Source organism: Mustela nigripes, chromosome 3, assembly GCF_022355385.1.
Source record: "Mustela nigripes isolate SB6536 chromosome 3, MUSNIG.SB6536, whole genome shotgun sequence".
NCBI classification, from domain to species: Eukaryota; Metazoa; Chordata; class Mammalia; order Carnivora; family Mustelidae; genus Mustela; species Mustela nigripes.
This window is the reverse complement of record NC_081559.1, coordinates 103,392,964-103,417,645: the sequence shown is the minus strand read 5'-3', so window position 1 is coordinate 103,417,645 and position 24,682 is coordinate 103,392,964. Positions and strand designations below refer to the sequence as shown.

General features: G+C 48.5%; 1 protein-coding gene across 1 annotated transcript in view; it reads right to left on the bottom strand.

Annotated features, from left to right (window-relative positions):
• Positions 1–14,079, bottom strand: part of GLI2 (GLI family zinc finger 2) — a 242,664-nt gene extending 228,585 nt beyond the window's left edge. Inside the window, exon 1 of the mRNA XM_059394473.1 lies at positions 13,758–14,079. The gene's annotated coding sequence lies outside the window, so the exon portion shown is untranslated. The remainder of the gene's footprint in view (positions 1–13,757) is intronic.
• Between the last annotated feature and the right edge of the window lie 10,603 nt (positions 14,080–24,682).

Here is a 24,682-nt window from a genome sequence, read left to right as displayed (position 1 = left end):
GCAGAACAAAAAAAAACTGGAGAAACTGAGTCAGGCCAAATTCAAGGGACAGAGAATCACTTTGCTGCCCAATGCCCCATCCCCCAAAGAACCTGGGTTCCTGTGTGCTTATGCCTCATGACCTGAAGTTAACCCACAGATAACAAGGGACATCCCTAGGATCACAGAGCCACCCCTTCAAAGCATCCCCAGGCTCCCATCCAGGGCCCTTCTACAGACTGCCAGAGCCCCTCTGCTCGCCTTACCCTACAAGTAACACTGACCCCCCCCCCCCCATCTAGGTTCCAGAAATGCCATGCTCTGTCCATCATTCACCCGAGTTGCTCAGCCTGGACTGTCCTTCCGTCCCCTGCCCCTCAATGGCAAGGTTCCAATCCTGGAGACCAGGTCTGGTTCTCTTCTGGAAGAAGTCTTCCAGGAATGCTCAGGGACCACTGTTTATTTAAACACATGAGCCACTGCCAAAAGGCCCCCACCCCAGGATTTCCCATTTTTCTGACCCAGGACCCCACAGTCCCTGACTCGTAGCTGCCAGGAAAAGCCTGGTATAAAATTCATTGTGAAGCAAGAAACCGACCAGCCTGGGACCCAAAAAAACAGACATATCCAGTTTCTCTCTGACAACGGTTGAGGGCAATCCCTGCTCCTGGCAACACTCCTCTGTAGCTGTCTTTTGAGGTCATGCTGACCAATTCATGGCTTTTCTAATGTAGCCTCCCCACTAGGCATGGAGACTCTTGGAAGAAGATGCACGTTTGAGAACCCTGCTGGGATCTCAGAGGCCAGCAGCTTTTCACCAAGTTAGCAAGGTGTGTGCTTCCGGCGGTGAGCTTAATAAGTGCAAGGCACATAACAGATGTTCCAGTAAGTGCTAGCTGATTGACTGATGGATTGCTCAAGGAATTCCTCCTGATGGCAGTGGCCACACTGTTTCCAATTCAAGGCACAGAAAAGAGTTGAAGATTTCCAGCCCAGTGTGAGAGCTAGGTGTGAAAATGTGCTGCTGCCTGCTTTGTCAGCCACAGCGAGAAGAGGACCAGAGTCCTGGTACATGGGTCAGGAAGGAAACCCTAGCTGATGACAGCTCCCCCAGGGTTTCCTGATTATAGCATTGGTAACATTTGGAGTTGGATAATTCCTTGTTGTGGGGGCTGGCAAAGCAGTTACTTACAAGATGCCAGTAACACACTTATTAGATGCCAGGAACACACACACACACACACACCCCTCCAAGCTGTGACAACCAAAAATGTCTCCAGATATTGACAAACGACCCCTGGGGGAAAATCACCCTGGTTGAGAAACACTGCTGTGGCCCAGCTGTTCCCAGGGCAGCATTCAGAAACCACAGCCAGGAGAGTAAAACTCACTCTGCTCAGGGCTCTTCCTTCCAATGAGAGGTAAACATGAAGATTATACAGTGTCTGCAAGACTCATTTTATCCATCTACAAAATGAGATCATAGTCTGCACGTGATTTGCATGTTTCTAGGCGTGCAGAAGGCACTCAGTAACTGTTTTTCCTGGATTTGTACATAGTTCTTCTGAAAACCTCAAGCCAGCATCTTCAATCTCTCCCCCAAAGCTACCAATGGAAATTCACTAAGGCCTTATGATGGCTTCTTAGCTGTCCAAATACTTTGGCCTAGCTAGACCACTTTTCAGAATCTATTCTAAAGTCACGATCAGAATTTCAGGCAAACATTTACATCAAAGACATCTATTCCAACATCATCTATAATAACAAAAACCAGAAACAATCAAGGGACTCCTGGGTGGCTCAGGCAGTTAAGTGGTTAAGGTCATGATCTTAGGGTACTGGGATTGAGCCCTTGTGCTCCCTGCTCAGTGGGGAACCTGCTTCCCTCTCCCTCTGCCCCTGTATCCTCCCTCTTGCTCTCTCTCAAATAAATAAAATCTACGGAAAGTACCTAGATGTCCATCAACAGATGAATGGATAAAGATGTGGTGTACACATACAATGGAATAATATGCAGTCATCAAAAAAAACCCCAAAATTTTGCCGTTTGCAACGACATGGATGGAACTAGAGGGTATTATGCTGAACAAAATAAGTCAATCAGAGAAAGACAATTATCATACGATCTCTCTGATATGATATATTTGAGAGGCAGGGTAGGGGGTTGTAGGGGGTAGGGAAGGAGAAAATGAAACAAGATGGGATCAGGAGGGAAACAAACCATAAGAGACTCTTAATCTCATGAAACAAACTGAGAGCTGCTGGGGGGTTGAGGGGAGAATAGGGATAGGGTAGCTGGGTGATGGACATTGGGGAGGGTATGTGCTATGGGGAGTGCTGTGAATTGTGCAAGCCTGATGATTCACAGACCTGTACCCTTGAAATAAATAATACATTCCATGCTAATTAAAATAATATAAATATAAATATAAATAAACAAGAAACAATGTAAATATCCAACCATGTAAGAGAATAAAATAAAAATACGATAGAGGCAGGTAAAGGAATATTATGTTGCCGAGAAAGACCCCACATGAATAGAAATTACTCATTAGTAACCATGGAAAAATGTCTATGATATAATGTTGAGTGAATCAAGAGTTAGCGACTAGACACAATGTCACTTCAATTTTGTAAGAAAATACAGGGCAGAAATATTATTTCATATAAAACAAAAGAAAGAGACTAGAAGGATATTTAATGAAATTTCCCTCTTTATGTTCCGTAGTTCTCAGGAGTGTTTTTGTAAAAAAGCACACCTGAGCCTTAAGATCTTGTGGGAAAGATATTTTGTTGTTGTTTTTCATATTTTTACATCAGAAGAGAAGGCTTTGCTTGAATCCCCAAGTGCTTAATCAAAGTCCAGACCTTGAACACAGAGCCCCTAGCCATGCAAAGAAAAGAATTTTAAAACTAAATAAAGGGAAACTCAAAAAAAAAAAAAAACAGAAAGAGAAGAGGGATCAACAGGGCCAAGACTACCGGTAAACAGCCTGAGGTACCCACAGGGTGAGCTGGGCTGGGCAGGGCTGTGGGTGAGACCCAGGCCTGCTCCATGCACTGCTCTGTCTGCCTGGCTGGTCCAGCCACCGGGTAACTAGAAGGGGACACACAGCGCTCACTCAGGCAGCCAGCTCCGTAGATGCCTAGTAGATGCCCAGGACACTGGTAGTAGATGCCCTGGGCACTGGTCTAGGAGCTTGGCTCTCCCAGCTGAAATCATCGAAAGCACAAACAGGACTCATACCTCACAGGTGGGTGGTGGGTGTCCAGGCAAGGGAGGCGGTCAGCTAGGACCCTCCAGTTCAACATACCCAGGCCTCCAAGCCAGATTCCAAAGGCACCATTGGCCTTAAGCTGCCTCTGGCTTTTCTTCCTGCCACTATGACCCAGTCAAGGTTGGGCCCCTTGAAGATGCCCGGGGATGGCAATTGAGGAAGTACCACATTAGAGCATAGGGGGGCTCAGCCCTTCCTGGTAAGACAGCCGGGTGGAGTGCTGGGGGCCTGAGGGGCCTGCAGGGCCTGGGACTGAGGGCTGGATCTTGAAGTTTCAGCACCCAGGAGCCGCACCATAGAGCCCTGGAGGAGAAGGGCATCCCACATTCCTCTTCCCACAGAGCTCCCAGAGGAGCTGAACATGCATGGATGGGAGACCATACTGCACCTTCAGACCTGCCTCCCAACAGCCTCCATCTGAACCAGCCGCACCACGGGTGACAGGGGGTCCACAAGTCTTAAGTCCCAAATTCAGAGGTATCCAAGTTTTCTTTTCTCAGGTTCTCCTGAAGTCCTTGCCCAGGGCACTTGAAGCATCCACACAAAGTGAACTCTCTGCAAAGCAGGACCCTACAGATCACAAAGGCCCCAGAGGCTGGCCCACGCCGTCGGAGCCAAAGGCCTGTGGGGACCCGAGGGTCCAAGGCCAGCCAGGTCTCACTCACGGGAAAGGCCACTGGTCCTGGGACCCTGGACTTGAGCAGGGACCCTGCTGGGCTCTCACGTGCAGCCTCATTTAAAACTAAAACACACCAGTTAGGCAGCTGTCAGGACACACACTCTGAGCTGAAAAGCAAGGGCTTGAGAGAAGCCAGGCAGGTGCTGATGTTCAGAGGCCCTGCACGCATCAGTCTCCTTCCAGGCTCTTCTGTGCCTTCTTCCTGTGAGGATGACTCAAGTCATAGTGAGACAGGATGTTCTGGAAAGACAGTGACACCAAGGAAGTGTGCGAGGACGGCGAGCTGTGACGGCGATGGGATGCCAGGCGGCACTGCAGGGCACTTGGGCGGCCAGCTGACCTCGCGGGTGCACATGAGCTGGGCAGAGGTGGGGGAGACTCACCCCACGGGCCGTCCTCCCCTGCGGGCAGGCTCCTTCTGGCCTCCAGGCCCGAAGCCAGCGCCGCGTGGGCAGGGCCGGGGCCATCCGCTCCTTTCCACACGCCCACTCCTGCCGGACTATCTCCTTCCTACCTTCCTTCGGAAGCCACAGACGCCCACAAGGTAGGCCTTTCAGCCAAGCCTCGGTGTGAGTGGAACTTCCAGAATGTCTGCTCACACTGTGAAACACCAAACTGGGCCGTAAGGGGGTCCCACTTCGGGCCACTTCGCCCATGAGCATGGAGACAGCAGCTGTCTCAACGCAAAGGAGGGTTCTTAACACAGGAAAGAAAAAGGAGTCAGGGTGCCTGAGTGGCTCAGCCGGTTCAGCGTCTGCCTTCAGTTCAGGGCATGATCCCAGGGTCCTGGGATCGACCCCCATGTCAGGCTTCCTGCTCAGCACGGGAGAGCCTGCTTCTCCCTCCTCCTCTGCACCCCTGCCCTGCTCGGGTGTTCTCTCTCTCTATCTCTCTCTATCTCATATAAGCAGCTGATCACACAGCTAAAAGTCTTAACAATCTGCTGAGACCCATCCTGGGTTATCCATCCAGCTTTATAGACGCCAATGCTATACCTTTTCAATGCAAAAGTCACCAAGGAATCCAGGACAACACAGAGAGAAAACACTAGTCCCCAATACCTCACCCTAAAAATCCTCCATATAATGCAGATCTCAGAACCCCTCTTGACAAGAATTCTCTCTCATTCACTAGGTACTCCCTGGGGCCTGAAAATCTGCATATTTAACAAGCTTCCCACCTAAATCTGAATCTCATCCAGGAGTCCCAAAAACCCCACTTAGAGGTGCCTGAGGCCTTATTCTCAGATTTGCCTCTGTAATTCATTTCCACTTCTGACTTCATTCTCTTGTGCTATTTCTTTTTTGTAGAAGTGCATCTTGGGAGAAGGAAAAAATATCTCATTCTTGGAGGGATCTGATAGTTAAGGGACTTATGGATGTATACGTATTTCAGAATAAATGTATATACAGATCACACATCCCACATTGACACTGAATGGGAAGAGCAACTTAACATACTATATCACATATTTGAGCAACAGACTATATTAAACACATTATCATATACATTTCCATAGATGAAGACATCTGAATTACACTCAAACCTGAAAATTCTAAACTGTGCAGCGGTAGAGCCTAATTTCTCCTTTCCCTACATAAGCAAGGCAAGACATGCACACACTCAGTCCGGGGACACCAGGCACGTCCCCTCACCTTGATCTCCGTAGACAGCAAGGTCCAGCCCTAAATATGCTGTCACAGCTTGTACACATAATGTATCACCATAGCATAACCTACCCCAGTCTGCAGAAATGTCTGAGTGATGTGCCTTCAACCTGTCATCGGACCACGATGACCTCAATTTTTGGAGAAGTCAAGTCAAAACTCTCGCCTTGTCTTCAGAGATCCAAGACATATTTATGTGTCATCCCTCCTTTGGCTTGTCCGTAGCCTTCAAGAAAGTCTGAAAAGGCTATCACCACCCCCGCCACCCACCAATGTCCTCAAGTTCATGCCCATCTATGCATCACACCGTGACCGCATCAAAGAGGTGCCCAACCCCTGTTGTGGACCAGGGAGAACGACTGGTGGTTAAGTGAGACATTGTCCTTGAGCAGCACCTCACTACAGAGTGAGAGAAACCCACACTTTCTCCAGATTCCGGTCCTCCCACCCTGCCTACTGTCTGATTCTTAGGATGGGAGGTGAGAGACGGGGTGTCCTGGCTCCCCGGATTCTGAAGCCAAGGAATCCTAGATGACCTTTGCCAAGGTCCCCCTTCCAGAGTCAAAGGAACTTGCACAGGGTCAGAAGCTCTCCCTCTCCCTCAGGGTAACCCCAAGGGTTTGGGCTAATTTTTCTTCATATTCACTCATCCATCTCACTAACTCTCTGCCTCAACTATTGCCAGAGGAAAACAGCCTGAAAGATGATGTATGTAAGGAAGGATTCCTAGCAAATGACAAAGATGGGGGTAGGGGACATCAAAGGCCCTTGACCCTCTCCACCTGGGTTGGGTCATATTCCTCTTTGAAGATCAGTTCAAAAGAGAAGCCCCTCTTGGTTCCCAAAGCAGAGCTCCTTCAATCCCATGGGTTATGTTACCTTGATAGTCATGCTGGAATTATTTAAATGCATTTGTGTCCTCCCCCACAAGAAACTTAGGAAGAATTCTATCCCCTTCTTCTTATGCCACTGTTTGGTGAATTGTAGATTCGCAAAGAAAGAATTAACAAATTAAGAGCTATTCTCTGGCCATCATGGTCTGCCTTACACTGCAAATACTTATATATTAATCTCCCCATCTCAGGTTTAAAAATATGGACTTTTTTTTTAACTCCCAACATAATGAATGAGTTTAAATATTAGAAGTTGAAATTATTTAGTAAATCATTTCACCTGCAAAGCTCCTATTTGCATAACATTAATTCATGATGGCAGCTGAAACAAATTCATCACATTCTGTATATTAGAAGCTGATTTATGTAGGAATTGAAAAAAATCATGAGCTCAAAATTATGTTGACACGACGTACGTACTCAATGGAGAAAGATTTTTCTCTTTCCTTCCCCCCACCCTTTTTTTTAAATCATCCGAACAACTGAATTATGGTGAGGAGGAAAAGGATTTGAGCAGAGGAAGGAGACGAAGGAAATGAATAATGCTAAGCCTCACGTGTGTGGCAGGCTCTTGGTGAGCATAGACACACACTCTCTGGTTATTAATGTCAAGTATGCCAAAGATACGCTGGAAAATCATTACCATTCATCGCCACTAACCGCCATTAAATTTCAATCAATTCAACTTAGCACAAGTGTACTTGAGCGGCCCTTACAGTTCCTTATAAATGTGGCTCAAAAGTCGGGCTGACTTATTGCATTGTCCACCGCACAAAGAAGCATGCCTAAGCGTCTGCTTGGACCCGGGGACGGATGCTCTTTTAACATCCTAAGCATTCAGAGATCTTTCTTTTTCTGAACTAAGAGGTCTCATATCCATGCAGGTCAAGACGAGTTGGGGGAGGGGAAGGACAATTCTGAGAGACCACCACTCCTTTCCTGCCTTTCTGGTGGCGACAGGGCTACAGGACGCCTTCTTGCTTGTAGTCAGCCTCCCATATGCCCTACAGAAAGTTTCTGACGGCACCAGAAGTTTGGTGGCGTCAGAAACATGGCCCCTCTGTCTCCAGGCTCTGGCGAAATGATCTCAACCCATTCTGCAAACTGAACTGACCTCGAACCCCTTCCCCCCCACCCCGGGAAGGGGAGGGCGAGCCAACCCTTCGGGAGCGGGGGAGGGGAGGGGGGCTGGGGCCAGCCGCTTCGGCAAACCGCGCTCTTCCCAGGTGCAGAGCAGCGTGGCCCGCGCGCTCTGGGGCGCTCGCGCAGCGACAAAGGCGGCAGCGGCGTGGACCCACTGCGATCTGGCCCGCTGGCTTTCTTCCCGACTCGCCACGAGCACGGTCCAGCCTGCCGCCACTCGCCACTCGCCGGAGGCTGCCGGTGCGCCCGCGGGACAAAGTGGCCATTGTTCGGGCGCCGCAAACCAGGCCTGCGGGCAGGTGGGAGGAAGGCCGCGCGGCCGGCACTTGGGGCACCGAATGTCCCCCAGACGCGGGCACGGTCCCGTCGGCCTGGGCGCGCAGCCTCCTGGGCCAGCCCTCGGCTTGGTGGCAAGTGGAGTGGGTGAGGGGCGGGAGTGGGTGTCCCGGACAGGAGGGGAAAGTAGAGAGAAGGGAAAAGAAGGAAAGGAGACGGAGAGAGAGACAAAGAGGGTGGGAGAAGGAGATGAGGAGAGGGGGGAGAAATAAAGCCATGAAAGAGGAAATGGTGGAAGAGAGATGTTAAAGCATTAGGAGGTGGGAGGGCGCAGAAAGGGGCGGGGGAGAAAGACAGAAAGGAGACAAAGAGGAGAGAGAGCAGGGAAGGAAGAAGAGTAGGGCTAAGGGAGACAGACATATGTGCTCCAGAACTGGATGTACCACAAGCTGCCCAAGAAGCCTCTGGAAAGAGTAAGAGTTCACCCTCTTTGGTAGAGGGAAGCGGTTCCAAACCCCGCCGAGTCAGCGAAGTGTAATCACACCAGGAGCTTTGCTTAATTACAGGTTTGCAAGCAGGGCTGGAGGAAGAGAGATACTTAACTGTGTCCCCGGGAAGGCCTAGGCAAGCACTCAACTCGTTTGTAAGTTTGGGGAATACAAATATCCATGTCCACTCGCCCCTGGCCCAAAGCTCCCCCAGAACCAGAAATCTTGGAGGATGAGGCTGGGGGTCTGCAGCGCGGTAGACTCAGGCTGACCAGGAACAGCCATCCTCTCCAACCTTTGAATGTTTAGTCGGGACAGGAGCCCCAGGCTCCCCAGTGCTGGTCAGCGAGGAGGCCACAGGCCTGGGGAGGCCCCGCCTCAGCCTGAAACAGTGCCACCGGCCCTCTTCCTCCCCCCTCCCCCTCTCCCCCCTCACTCGCAGGAGGCCAGGGGCCCTCGGCCCAAGGGGGGAAATCAATCCCGTGCTAATGAATAAAAAGTCCCCTTTATTTCACTGCTGTTTTTGGTTCATTAAATTTTCCACAGATTTGCAGAGAAGAAAACATAATCAATAAACCTTGACAAAAGTGAATGTGTGAAAAAGGCCGGAGAATGGAAAAAGGCAGATAAAAGTGATATCGGATCACAGATTTCAGCAGCAGATGACAAGCTGGGCCTGCAGAAGAATCTCGGTGGACCATCACCCCTTGGCGGCTTTCCTTCCCTTCGCTGAAACTCTTCATTCAAGACAATAGCAAATGCACTAAAACTTTTTCTTATGCTAATGCCTGAAACCCGGCACTCACAGTTAAAACACACTTCCCAGCAACCTGTTTTTTTTTTTTAAACAACACACATGCACACACACAAAACTGCATTGACTTATTCAATTTAAATTCAAAAAAAAAAATCTCAAAAACGGTTTAATATGTACCCTTTGGTCCCATCTTAACTGAGTTATGTTCCCCCACTTGGCCTGTTTTTAAGGAAACCAGAATCAGAACACAAACGGGATAATCGAAGATGCTTCTGTTTGTGAAGGACTTAGGATAAATAAGCTATTAACCCCGAAGAATGTATACTGTTCTTATTGGTGCATTTTTTTTCAGAGTTTTCAGCAAAGTTTTGTAGGTTAAGGATGCTTTTGTCACGCTTGAAATCTAAAAACAATGAACAATGATTTGGTTTTTTCTTTTAATCCTATATTCCACAGCAAACACTCAAATTAATTTTAGAGAAAATGAGTAATATTGAGTCTGGAGTCCTATGTTTATTTGAAAACCACAAAGCCACTGCCCTTTTCCAAGGGACACGACCAAACACCAATGTCCCCTTCCTTTAGGGTCTTTTAAGCGAGCCCGAGGAAACAATTACAGAGTAGCTCCTCTCCCCGAGGTCTTTAGACTCCAGTAAGCCTTTTGACTGGAAATTGCTGCATATTCTGGTGGTCGGTACAAACACCTAGTCCGCCTCCGAATTTTCTGGAATCTGAGACTAGTTCCCCTCTTTGGCATTCTTCACGTGTTTCATTTGTCCGTGCCTCTGACACTTACTGAAAAGAAGAAAGGGGGGAACTGCTTCCCTGGGGTTCCCTTTCAAAGGGCCCTGGCCCAGCGGGGAGCAGCTGCAGCTGTCCAGGGCGAGGCCCCACCTGGCCTGGCCAGCCCCCCCACACACAGCCGCCGCCGCTGCCACCACCACCACCACCACCTCCCCTGCCCCATGCACCCAGGAATGGGCCCTGGCACAGGTAGGACCTCCCCCCACACACACACCCCAGCCTAAAGAAACCAGACGGGTTGCTCAAGCCAGCGTCAGGAGGGAGCGTCGTTCAGATGAAAGGAAGTCCTGCTAAACACACACTTTCCCAAGAAAAGGCAAGCTGCCGCACCCCTAGGGGACAGAAGGATGCAGGACTCCCTTCTGAGCGTTAACAAGCCAGTGGGGTATGTAGGGGTTTCAGAGGGCACATGACAACCTCCTAGTCTCATTTAAAGGGAATTGCTGGCATCTGTGGGGCGAACCACCCCATCCCCCTGCCGAGGGTGGCAGAGAGAGAGAGAGAGAGAGGCCCCAATGGAAGAAGGGTGTTTATTAGACAAATATCCAATTTTGTCTGCCTGCCTGCTGAATCCCCCAGCTTGCTAATCCAGCCCTACGGGCTGCACTGTGTACAGGGCACTTGTGGGAGTACAAAAAGCATGAAGTATTTGTGTATTTTTCAGTCGGCAGTGCAAACAAGCCAGCTACAGTACAGAGCCTCCAAGACCCCCACAGCCAGGCGAGGAGCCGCTAACCAGTGGCCCTGTGGCCCCCTCTTCCGACCAGGCAACACGAGGGATTTCCTCTGTCCAACGCTCCCCCCACAAGTGAGCAGGAGCACCCCTGAGAAAGTGGAGTGGTGCTCCAGAAAGGCCTCATCTAATTCCACACACACTTCAAGGTGGGCCAAGTCCAAATTTCCCTCCAAGGCCATGGCCAGGCCAGGGTTAGTGCAAGCTGGAGAGGAGCCTGGGGGGGGGGGGGTGTTCTGCTGGAGGACTCTGAACACTGCAAATTCCCCTCAGAACAATTCCCACAGTGGATAAAAACATCTCTACCGGTCCCACCCTGTTCCTCTCCAACCTGACCCTGGTATGGGGGGGTGGGGTTCTTAATCTCAGCTTCAACCACTGACTTTGCAAACAGACTGCTCTGACCACAGAGAAGAGCTGGCTGGTTCACCCCGAGGGCTAGCTCCTGGGCAGGTGGGCTCTATGCCTCCATGGTGATCTTCCTGCATTAGTGTCAGTCTCCCTAGAACCACTAAATAACCTCCCGAAATCAGACTTCTCCAAGCAGCAGGAAAAACACAAGACCATCAAGATTACAGAACATTGGGACACCTGGGTGGCTCAGTTGGTTAAGCAGCTGCCTTCGGCTCAGGTCATGATCCCAGCGTCCTGGGATCGAGTCCCGCATCGGGCTCCTTGCTCAGCAGGGAGCCTGCTTCTCCCTCTGCCTACCATTCTGTCCGCCTGTACTCGCTCTCTCTCCCTCTCTCTCTCTGACAAATAAATAAATAAAATCTTTAAAAAAAAAAAAAAAGATTACAGAACATTAACTTCACTTTGCAACTCTCAGACAAGTGACAACTTTCCTTCTGTCTGGGTCTGAATGGAATTTAAATCCAGGAGAGAACATCCCCACAATTTCCTCCAACCTTCTGTCCGTGGGAGGGAGAAGCAGCAGGTCCCGGAAAACAAAAGCAAGAAAGCTGAAGGAAGAGGAGCAAGGAGTGCAGTTAGAGGAACCAGCAGCAAGGGAAGCCTAGAAGGCTCGCTTCTGCAAGTCTACATTCTACATTCTAGACCTGACGCCCCAGGGCACACCAGAAGCTGGAAAAAGCCTAAATAAAGAACATCAAAATTAAAAGCAGCCAAGCCTGGCCAGGGTCTCCCTCCCCTCCCCTGGGGGGACACCAGCCCAGGTAGCCACACAAGGAATTGCCTCCCGACTGAGCCACTGCAAAGCCAAGCTCCCAGGCGCAGGGAGGCCTTACCCCCAGACACTGGGAAGCCCAGAGAAGGAAACCCCCAGCCAAGGTAAGGAAATGGGCGGGGAGGGGGCTTGTAGGTGAAGTGGCCAGAGCAAACAGAGCTCCTCAGGGGGACTTGCGACGAGTCCGCCTATCCCTCCGCTTTCCACCGCTGTATATTTTGGATTTCACAGTTTATTTACTTTACTTTTTGGCACTGAGCCCCCTGAGCATGCCAATACAATATTTGTTTAAACACTATTTTATGCCGCTTGTGAGGGAAACGTTTACTTTCAAATTCTCCAACATCCCCCAGAGCCTCGTCTGCAAACAGCGTATGAGCGTTTTACAACTGCTCCCTTTATCTGAAGCTGTCGGGATTAAACCTTCACACGCCCGGCGAGGGCGGCGGGGCTGGGGCCCAGGATTCCGCCGCGGCCACTGGGCTGCAAAGCCCGCGCCAGAGGCCGTGCACCCAGCGGGATGCCCGGGTTGGGAGGGCAGAGCGGCGCATAAAACACACCCCCAGGGCCCTGCACCACACTTGCGAAGGGTCTACTTTTCCAGCGGGGATCTACCCAGACAGCCAAATAAAAAATTATACCGAAATTAGGGAGTGGGGAGAGAGAGAGAGACACCCTAGAAAAGGGGGGGGGGGGGTCCGTGGAGGCCCGTAAGCGCCTCCGCCGCCGATCACCCGGCTTGAAGCGCGCGGGTTCCATCCCGAGCTCCTCGCGCTGTAAAAGTCGGGTTTCCTAGGAAATGACAGCAATTACTGCCGGGCTGAAAAGGCCCCGAGTAGGGTGGACTTCCAGCTCCCCGACGCGGCGGGTGCACTCACACTCATACACTCACAAGTACACGCTCCCTTCCTCCACCCCTCCCTATCACCCCCCCCCCGCCCCCGCCCCCGTCCGGGGAAAAAACGCTCCCCTCTCTAAACCCTTAATAGGATTGGCGCCCAACTCTCTACGCGCCTCTCCCCATCCATCACACACAGATCAAGTTGCAGTAGTGGATTTTTCAAATTCCTCAGCAAATATACTTGTTGAGAGATTGGCCCTTGGGGGGTTGGGGGGGGAGATGATGAGTGGAGGCGGGGAAAAAAGTGAGGGGTGGGGGGACCCGAGGACGGGGCCAGGGATTACGTGCGGATCCCTTCGAGAAGTCAAGCGGATCTTGGGGCGGAGGGCAAGGGAGGAGGAGGAGTTGGAGGAAAAAAGCAAGGAGGGAGGCCGAAGAGGAGAGCCTGACCGAGGGGGAGGGGGGCTACAGGGCCCGCAGACTGGGAGGAAGGAGCGAGGAAGAAAGAAAGGCAGGGCTCCGCGACGGGCAGCGCGGATAAGTGCAGTTAGAAGTTCACAAGTGGCAGGCTGCAGTCCCTCTACACACTGCATACTCCCCTAAGACACGCTCCCACTGCCCACCTCCGAGAGCTTTGCAGCATCCCAGCCTGCGGTGCTACCCACCACCTCCCACAAAAACAGCCCGGGGCTCAGGCGCGGTGAAGACGGGGTGGGGGTCGGGTAGGCTGTGCACCCGGGAAGGACAGGCTCTTCCCCCAGGTAGGACGGGGGATGCAAAATCGCCCCCGGACACGAGTTCCTAGCCCCGGACCCCACTGTAGTCTCCCCATGGTTTGGCCTGAGCCCGAAGCAGGGCCCTCTCGCCAGCCCTCAGCCCCCCAAGCCCGGTTCCCCGATCCCCGTGCCGTGGCGCGGGTACGCGGCCGAAGGACCCTCCGAATCGGCGCAGCATCCCAGTCGGCCCGGGCTCGGCCGGGGTAGGGGGCACTTCGCAACGCAGAGCAAGCAAAAGAAGGCCAATGCAACTTTACCGAGGGAGACAAAAGTTTGCCTTTAGCACGCAGGTGGCCTCCGGGGCGCCGGGCGGTGGTTTCGGGCCCCCATCCCAACTTCGCTGGCGCGGCGACCCGCCGCGGGCTGCCGTGTGCCGGGACTCAGTCCGGCTGAGGCGGGGAGGGCCAGTCAGGGGAGGGGACCGAGAGGCGGGCGGGGGCCCAGCAGCCCCTACCGCCGGCGAGCCGGCAGCTCCCCTAGTCTTCCGCGCGCCGCGCGGCCCGCGCTCCTTCCTGCGGCTCCTCTGGCTCCCCCGGCTCCTCCTCGCCTTCCTGCGTGTCCGCCGCCGCCGCCGCCGCCTCCAGCTCCTCCTCGAAGTCTCATTGATGGGAGTTTGAAAAAAAGTCCGCGGAGCCGTGCTGCCTCGGCTGGCGAGCTCTGGCACTCCTGCAATCCATCAGCGCCGCCCGGACGGCGCAGCGCCCCCGCGCGCACGGCTGCAGCACACCCGGGCGCCGCGCCCCAGCCCGCGCCGCGCGCCCCCGCCCCCTGGGGGACCCAGGGGACCCGCGGGGGTGGGGGGGGGTTGGGAGGGGGCGGCCGAGGACCCTCCTCCCCAGCGCCGAGGAGAGACAGCACAACTACGAACAAAGTTCGAACAGAGAAGGAAAGAACGCGCCAGTTTCCAACTTTTTTTTTTTTTAAGGCGCCGGGGTGGGTGGGGGGTCGCTAACTCAAGTCAGATGAGCTCCGGAGCTAAGGCGCAGGGACTGCTCTGTTTTCAATCTCTGAAATCACCCGCCCTCCCACCTCCCTCTTCCCCCTCCACCGGGAGATGCCCGGGTCGCTGTTCCCAGTGCGCCCGCTTCTCCGGGCGCCGGGCCGGAAGCCGGAGACTGGAGGCAAAACGGGGTGGTGGGGGGGACGGCGGCTGGCACCAAGCGGACCCTCTTCCAAGCCTGCAGCGCGCGCAGGTGCCGGGGGTCCTGCTCGCGCCCCCCGCCGGCGCTCACCCGAGTCGCCATCAGAGCGCAAGCAGGCGAGAAGCGAGAAGCCTTCTAGGTTTGATACATGTGTGTTTTGTAGGGAGGGTTTTTGTTTGTTTTGTTTGTTTTTGTTTTTTTTTTTTAAGAGACTCCACTCTAGCTGCCACAGCCAGATGGAAATAATCAGAACCCAACAACAACAGAGGAAGAAGGAAGAAAAAAAACTTAACTGAATTTTGGGCCAAAGTGTGTATGAGGGTGTGTGTGGAAGAACTTGCTTAAGCAAACTGGGTGACTAGCTCTGGGCCCTCGAGCCACACCACTGCCCAGAAATGAGCAGCCTGGTTTCAGGAGCATGAGCAGCGGATTAAAGTGTCCCCCAACTCCTCGGGGACCACCATTCTCTCTGTGCTGAGAGGTCTCACCCAAAGTGTGCCCCATCGGGGGATTTCTTGATGTTCCTTTCTAACATTTGTGAAACACTATGTGCTAGGGGACACGTAGTAATTCCTTTATATTATTTGACCTACAAAACTCTGAGTTTGGTTCTCCATTTCACAGGCAAGAAGACTGAGGTTTACAGAATTTAAGTGACATATCCAAGGTCAGAGTGCTGAACTGCCATCTTGCCTATACTTCAGGGGTTGTAGCATTGGTTCAACTAAATTGGCCCCGCTGAGAGGAGTGGGAGCATCTCTCCCTTCAGTCTTCCTTCCTACAGTTGCATCTTGTCTGGAATGCAGGAGAAACAAAGGCTCAGAGAGGCAATTCGACCCTCACTGTGGGGGTGTGACTTTCACAAACCCATTTTACTTATACAATACCTTTTGGTCTGTAACTCTCTCCAGATACCACTGACGATTTCCCTATTTTTTTTTCACGTTTTACTCAAAGAAGGAACATTATGGTCCCCATTCCCTATCACCCTACCTTCCTTCCTTTCTCCTTACATTCACTTACATGAGAGAAGTTAATAATTTCTTCCTGACCTAGAGAAAAAAATATGAAGAACAATATTAGAACAATTCGATGCTAATTTTGTTTTTCACAAATAGGCTCTCCAGAGGGGGGGGGGGGGGAACCCGCAGGGTTTTTTTAAAAGCAAAACTTGCAGAAGCCAATGCATTTATTAAAGGGAAGAAAAGTTTGAAAGGGGCTTTTTCTTTAAATATGATCGGATTCACCATTCATTCCTCCATGCTATTTGTTTAAATTCCTGCTGAGCTTTCAGAACACAGACTCCAAGGAGACAGAAAAAGTAAACTCTTCCTCCCCTCAATGGCCGTATTTTAATGACCCTATTCATATCTACCCCACGAAATGTGGGGAATCATTTCATGTTACTGGAATATTAGCTTCATCAGCTGATTACTTCATTATAAGTTTGTCTCTGTTGGTTTCCTTGTGTTGTTAAGTTTGTGGAGAAGTTTAAACAAATCAACATTTTGGTCTATTTCCTTTTTCTCTGTTTTTCTTCTCAGACCAGCTCAACTTCTGCTGGAATCCAGGCACTCCCATAACCTTTCCTGGCTTATTTTGGCAAGAAGGTGACTGCTGAGATGAAGATGGAATGTTTTTGGTTTGAGGAGAGGTTGTAGACATCATGCCTTAATCTGTAGATGGTCTGAAGTTTTGGCACTGAGAAAAGCAACAAGGTTTGGAGTGGAGGCAAATGGCATACCAGAGAAAGCCTTCATCTAAACATCAGGACACCAAGTTCTGGTTTCAGATCTAATACTTAATGTATGACCTTGGACAGGTCCCAGCTCATCCAGTAGGCAATTTTCTTTGTGCCATGTGATGTGTTAAGTGGCCTAACATCACCGTGAGCTAGACCGGGGGTTACCTTCCCCTGATGAGCTTAACATTTTTATTAATAACTACAGATAAATACATGATCAGAAACTGCGTGAAGGAAAAAAAATGCAAAGTGCACTACGCCAGTGCTTGGTGACCTGAGCTAGCATGGGAGGCAGAGTGGGAGGGCATTCCTGAGGAAATGAAGTTGCACGGATATGAAGAAGGAATGAAGGGCAACAAAAGCAAAAATAGAGGAGTAGGTCTACCTTACACTGAAAAACTGGGCAGCAAAGGAAACAACAGAATGAAACAGCCTCATGTGGGATGGAAGAAAATATTTGCCAACAGTATATCTGACAAGGAGTGAATTTCCAAAATATATAAGCAACTCCTAAAACTCAATAGCAAAAACACAGATGACCCAAGTTAAAAAAAGGGGGGGGGCAGAAGACTGAAATAGACATTTCTCCAAACAAGACATTCGACCAGCCAGCAGGTTGCAAGAAAAGGTGCTCCACATCACTCATCATCAAGGAAATGGAAGTCAAAACCACAGTGAGGGGGCGCCTGGATGGCTCAGTGGGTTAGAGCTCTAACTTTGGCTCAGGTCCTGATCTCAGGGTCCTGATGTCGAGCCCCACATCAGGCTCTGTGCTCAGCAGGGAGTCTGCTCCCCCCCCCACACACCTGCTGCTGCTCTGCCTACTTGTGATCTCTCTCTCTGTCAAATAAATAAATAAATCTTAAAAACAAACAAACACACACAAAAAAAAAACCCACAGTGAGATATCAGCTCATGTGTGTTAGAATGGTTAGTGTCAAAAACACGAGATAACAAGTTGGTGAAGTTATAGAGAAATCAGAGCCCTCGTGCACTGTTGGCATGGATGGGAATGCAAGATGGTATAAGCATTACGGAAAACAGTATAAAGTTTCCTCAAAAAAACCTGAGGATGGGGCGCATGAGTGGCTCAGTTATTAGCGTATGCCTCTGGCTCAGGTCGTGATCCCAGAGTCCTGGGATCAAGCCCCATGTCGGGCTCCCTGTTCTGTGGGAAGCCTGCTTCTCCCTCTCCTACTCCCCCTGTTTGTGTTCCCTCTCTGTCTATATTTCTCTGTCAAATAAATAAAATCTTAAAAAAAAAAAAAAAAAACCTGAGAATATGGCCCTGCAAAAACCTGAGGGGCGCCTGGGTGGCTCAGTGGGTTAAAGCCTCTGCCTTCTGCTCAGGTCATGATCCCAGCGCGTCCTAGGATCGAGCCCCACATTGGGCTGTCTGCTCAGCAGGGAGCCTGCTTCCTCCTCTCTCTCTCTCTCTCTCTCTCTCTCTCTGCCTGCCTTTCTGCCTACTTGTGACCTCTGTCTGTCAAATAAATAAAAATAAAATCTTTAAAAACAAAACAAAACAAAAAAACCTGAGAATATCCGGAGATATCCAGAAATACGGAAATCGGGGTCTCGAAAAACTATCTGCAGTACCATGTTCACTGCTGCATTATTCATGATAACCAAGATCTAGAAACATCACAAAAGCACATTAGATGAAGGGAGAAACAAAATGTGGAACATACAGGCCATGAAATACTAGCCGACCTTACAAAAGAAGGAAATCTGCCATTTGTGACCACAGAGATCCACCTGGAGGAAATTACATAAAGTGAAATAAGCCAGTCAGAGAAGGGCAAATACTGCTTGATTCATCTACTAAGAGGCTAAAATAGTCAAAGGTATAGAATAGAGAATAAAATGGTGTTTACCTGGGGATGAGGATGGCTTTGGGGAGCTGGATGGGTATAAAGTTCCAGTTATACGAGATGAACAAGTTCCAGAGATCTGCTGTGCCACATAGTGCCTATAGTCAAAATTTAAAGTCTCAAAAATTTAAGAGGGGAAGTCCCATGGTGAAGTGTTCTTACCCTTCCCCTCCGGAAAAAAGGGGGCACAAGAAAACTTGTAGAAGTGATGGATATATTTACTATTCCTTGGGTTAGGGATTGGGTCTCTCCTTTCTGGATGGTGGTGATGGTAACACAAATCAGTGCATATATCCAAGCTTACCCTATTTATATATTAATTATGTGCAACTTTTACTTTATTTAATATTTTCTAAGATTTTATTTCTTTGAGAGAGTGAGGGAGAAAGAGCATGAGCGGAGGGGAAAGGGTAGAGAGGGAGGGAGAAGCAGGCTCCCCACTGATCATGACCTGAGCCGAAGGCAGATGCTTCACTGACTAAGCCACCCAGGCGCCCCCATGAGCAACTTTTATATATCAGTCACCATTTAATAGAGCCAGGGAGGACATAGAAGGAATGAGGATGAGTTAACTGGGAAGGGGAAGAGAACACAGTGTGCCAATGCTTCCTTTCTCTTCTTGTAAAACGAGTCTGCGTGATAAGAAAATCCAGCCGCAAAGAGAAGTGCTTGTCCATCATTTCATAGTTTTCTAGTTACTAGGATTGTATAACAAATGGACCCAAACACAGAAGGAGAGAACAACCATTTGCTACACATGAAGATTCTATGGTTCAGGATTTTGGACAGAGTGTAAGAAGGACTGTTTTTCTCTTCCCCAGGGTGATGGGACCTTAGCTTGAAGATCTCTAGCTTAGCACTGGGATCATCTGAAGACTTGGCCACTCACATGCTTGGGACTCAATGCTAAGTCCCTGGCTACTGGCTTGGGGCAGGTGGGGAGTGTGGGGGTGGGGCACGGGTTCCTTTCTGTCTGGACCTCACCATGTGGTCTCTCAGACTACTCGGGGCTTCTTCATAGTGTGGTGGAGCTAGGTTTCAAGGTGAGCTTACAAAAAGATAGCCACATGAAAGCTTTCCAAAGAGCATGCTTTTATAGAAGGAGTACGAAACAAAGATGGCACCTGAGGGGTAATCCTGGGGGGACAGGTACACAAAGGGAGAGTGTGAGGCAGACCAAAGAGGAGCCTTTTATGAAATTCTGGAAGTCACAGCATCGCTTGACTACATTCTGTTCATGGAGACAAAGTTCTACCCAGGTTCAAGGGATGGGAAAACAGACTCCGCCATGCTGATGGGGATTGGCAAGATTCTGAAGAGCATATGGGGGCAGAAATGGTGCTGTGGTTATTTTTGGAAATAAAGTCTGCCACACAAAACTAAGCAGAGACAGAGAAGACTGGGTAAAGGCTCTGAGGCAGCACACCAGGTATACTGTTTGCTGGTTTGGCTACAAAGCCCCTGGTAGCAAGCACTTGGGAATCCAGAAAGGAGAGACCCAATCCCTAACCCAGGGAATCTACACTCTCATCAAGACAGACACAAATTTGGCCACAGTGGAAGGATGCAGGTTGGGTCCCTGGCTGGCTCAGTCCATGGAGCATGTGACTCTTGATCTCAGGGTTATAAGTTTGATCCCCATGTTGGGTGGAGAGATTACTTCAAAATAAAAAAATTTAAAAAATTAAAAAAGGAAGGACACAAAATGGCATACTAAGAGAGGCATGAGTGGTGAAGCTATGGCAGAGAGGAGCTGCACTATAGAACAAACAGTGGTCAGTGGCTAAGGAAGATCACAGTGACAGTGTCAGGACCACAGTATATGCCAGTCTCCATGTCAGATTGTTGATATGTTATTCTTTCAGGAGTCCTGAGAGAAGTCTGGAGTCACTCCTAAGACTTGAGGCTGTGTCCTTTATTACAGTGCAAAAACACTTGGAGGACCCACCACAGAATGTTTGTATAGGACACTTGTTACCACTGAATGAATTTAGCCGATCTCTTCCACAGAACAAGCTCATCTAAGAGTGGGAAACATCAGGATGGCACCTGTTGGGGAATTAATGGAGGACAGGTGCGAGGCGGGTTGGGGGGTGGAGGAGGTGGTGCACATTGCCAGGCAGGCCAAGGACAAACACATAATCTGATTTTCAGTGCAAATCTTCAACCTCCGCCCAGTAAACATCATGGGGGAAACTATATAAAGACTCACACAAGGAATTTGTGCAAGGTTGGAGATGTTAGGAACCCCTCCCCACAGAAGCAACGAGTGAAAAACTCTTTTCTCTTTCAGAGCTGCCCTAGAGGGTACAGCTGGGAGAGATTCAAGCAGAAGGATGAAAACTCTTTAGCTAATGGATTCATTCATTCATTCATTCATACATATGTACATGCATTCATTCATACATTCATTCATCCCTCCTTGTTGAGCTCCTACAATTACCATGCACTTTAGAGATAAAGGAGATGAGTGAGATATAATCCATACCTTCCACCCACTAGTCCCTGGCTGGGAGGTGCTCCCACAGACCCTGTGTCAGCTCAGAGTAGTGGGAGCTATGGAGGACGTCACCATATGCAGGGAGATCGGAAAAGGAAGGAGGATGAGGCCATCCAGAGAAGAAGAGAGAAGGCAGCAAAGTCAACAGGGCTCAGAGAGCCAATGAATATTTGTCAGGATCTTTATCTCCCTCAGGACCAGCCCTCTCAAGAACTTTTCTCAGGATACATTGTGGCTTACTTAACCAAACCGAAAAAGATTGCATTGTCTCCTAGCCACTAGGGACTCTAAGAAATATCAACAGTCCTCAAACTCGCTAAGCATATAATAATGAAAGCCATTATTTCAAGACAAATTTTCTTCCTCTTTTTTTTAAAAAGTAGGTTTCACACCCAGTGTGGTGCCAACATGGGGCTTGAACTCACAACCCTGAGATCAAGACCCAAGCCAAAATCAAGAGTCGAACGCTTAACCAACTAAGCCACCCAGACACCCCCTCAAGACAATTTTTTAAAATTCTCAGACACATAACTAAAATGTGATGAAATTATTATAAGATACCAGACCGACTTACACAGTGATCTCAAGGGTAGACTCTCCATGTCCATAATGTATCATAGTTTAAATCAGTTGCCTCTTGTGGGAGTCACTGGGAAAGAGTGGAGAGACTGTGGGAGATGACCAGCTTCTACTATATCCACTTCTTTGGGCTCCCTCCATCCCATTCATCGTCTGCCTCAGAAATAAGATAACGTGGGAACCCCTTGTAGACTTGGTTAAAGGAACATTTAAACTTGTGGATAGATCATTTCTCTCCTTCAATACCTCCTTTGTTATCCGGAATTGTATTAATGTTTCAACTTGTCTTTCATATTTTGTTTTTTAAAGATTTTATTTTGAAGTGATCTCTACACCCCATGTGGGGCTCAAACTCACAACAGGGAGATGAAGAGTCGCATGACTCTTCACCTGAGCCAGCCAGGCATCATTTACCTTGTCTTTGTAAAGGCTCAGTATCAGAAGTCTGTTTCGTAGCTGGCTTACTTGGTGAGCCTCATTTTGTCAGAAGTCATTTGGGGAAAGGCATGTTCCCACAGACTTTGAATAAATTGAAGGTGGGAAGAGATGGCGTGGGGACTGTCCCATCAGGCTGTGTGGTGTAGGGTATCATCATAGCAGAAGCAGGAAACTGCTTCAGGAAGGCTGGAGTTGGCCAGTGGCTGAGGATAGCCCACTTGGGTGTATGGGACAGCAAGCCTCCCCGCCCCCACCCAATTAACAAAGTCAAAGATTTTCATATAAATAAGCAAAAGCAGTCAGAAAAAAGGATGGAACAGAAGACTCCAATTAGGATAGCAAAGAGGAAGAAAATATAATCTGTCTAGGCTTAAATAGTAAAAAGAAATGTCCAAAACTTGTATGAGAAAAAAAAAACTATCAGAATTAATATAATTTGATGTGAAAATATAGAGATAGGTGTTCTTGAGTAGGACGATTCAACACATGGAGGACTTCATTCTTCCTAAGTTACTGTATAAATTGTTGCAATTCACATAAAAGTATGGTGTTTTCTGGGCGTGGAGGAAAAACAGAGCTAGATAAGTTAACAACTTTAAAGTTCATTTAGATGGAGAAAGAACCAAGAAGGGCTAGGAAAAACCCCAAAAAGGAAAAGCAACTGGAGGGGAGGAGTAGGCAGCCCTGTCAGATATTAAAACCTAAAGCCCCTATAACTGAAACAATTTGGTAGTGATGAATGAATAAAAAGATGGACCAGTGGAATGGAATACAAAATCCAGAAATAGACCTAGCTGGGTATGACAAAGTCTACACCATGAACGAGGGGTTGAGCTTTTTAATAGGTTCTAGCGGGATACGTAGAAATTAACATGAGACCAAGATACCAATTTCCACTGACAGACTGACAAAATCCCAAAACTGGACAGCAGACTCTGGCTATAGAGAAACCAGGCGCTCTCTCATAGACTGCTGGCAGAAATGCAAAGTGGACAGTCCTATGGAGGGAAATGTGAGAAATCCATCAAAATCCCATGTACATTTACCCCTTTGAACTGCCCATCTCACTTCAATGCATCTATCCCAGGCACAATACCAAAAGGCATAAGCAGAAGACCAAGCATGGCAGCACTATTTATAATATCAAAAAACTGGCAACAACCCAAAAATCTTCATGCCAGATCAGATTGAACGAACTAAAGCATATCCTCCTAATGCAATATTAGCTATAAGAAGCTATAAGAAAGAGGGCCCCTGGGTCGCTCAACGGTTGAGCAGCTGCCTTCAGCTCTGGTCATGATCCTAGGATCTTGGGGTCGAGCCCAAAGTCAGGCTCCCTGCTCAGCTGGGAGTCTGCTTCTCCCTCTGCCCCTACCCATACTTCCTCCTGCTCTCTCTCTCTCACTCTCTCTCTCAGATAAATAAATAAAATCTTAAAAGAAGAAAAAGCAGATATAAGAAGGAATGAGACTTATTTCTTAAGCTATTATATATATCCTTAAGTGAAAGAAATTATGTGATGCAAAGTGTATATGGTATCCTACTATTGATCTTAAAATGAGTAAGACACTGGGGCACCTGGGTGACTCAATGGGATAAGCCTCTGCCTTCAGCTCAGGTCATGATCCCAAGGTCCTGGGATTGAGCCCCGCATCGGGCTCTCTGCTCATCAGGGAGCCTGCTTTCCCCTCTCTCTGCCTGCCTCTCTGCCTCTACTTGTGATCTCTCTCTCTGTCAAATAAATAAATAAAACCTTTTTTAAAAAAGATCTACTTTAAAAAAAATTTTTTTTAAGATTTATTTATTTATTTATTTGATAGACAGGGATCACAAGTAGGCAGAGAGGCAGGCAGAGAGAGAGGAGGAAGCAGCCTCCCAATCCCAGAACCCTGGAATCATGACCTGAGCCTAAGGCAGAAGCTTAACCCACTGAGCCACCCAGGCGCCCCTAAAAAAATTTTTTTTTAAATGAGTGAGACACCATGTGTACACAGACACATACATAAGATTTGCTTATATTTTTAAGTACACAAATCATAAAAAATGTTTTAAAATTATCTAGCAGGAGAAGGAGGGAATAAGATGGAGGGGACAGGGGTGAAAGCTAGACTTCTTTTAAACATCTTGAGTTTTAGACTTGACATTGGAACCATGAAAATACATTACATTATTATAGAACAAAATTCCTTTTTAGAAAGTTGTCCCCATAACTGAAAGTAAAATAAAACAAATGAAGGTAAATGTGTGTCCAGTTATAGCCACAAAGAGACGAATGTTCTATATGACCTGAAAACAGTAATTTGATCAATCAAGGAGGGATAGACCTTTATTTAGGACAAAAAAGAAGTAGGGGGAAAAGAAACACATTGTTTTCAATAATTATATTGATGGAGCACTGATATTGGTTTGAGATACTGTTTACATAGCAAGAAATAATGCCAATGAGTAATTATGTTGGTGTCGACAACTGAAATTTTTCAACATGGGCGAAAGGAGATATAAATATAATATTAAAGTTTTTTTTTATTTATTTACATACTCTCTACACCCAACATGGAGCTCAAACGCACCCCAAGATAAAGAGTTGTGCATGCTCTTTCAATGGAGACAGCCAGGTGCCCCAATACAAATATAATATTAATAAGATTAAGTAAAATCTGTCATTCTGGGTTTGAGTTGGAAATACTATGAATTCACATTATGAATTATGAATTCATATGAAAATTTGTTTTATAATGTAAATTGTTTCTGATTTCTTTAAAAATCACATTTTCTAACTATGCCCATTGGAAAGTCCTAAAAACAATAGCCAATTCAATAGCAATGAGCAGCCCAAGGGACTAGACTTGATTTCTAAATATCATTTCCCACCATAAAGAATGAGAACTGCTTGGAAAGTGGTTGT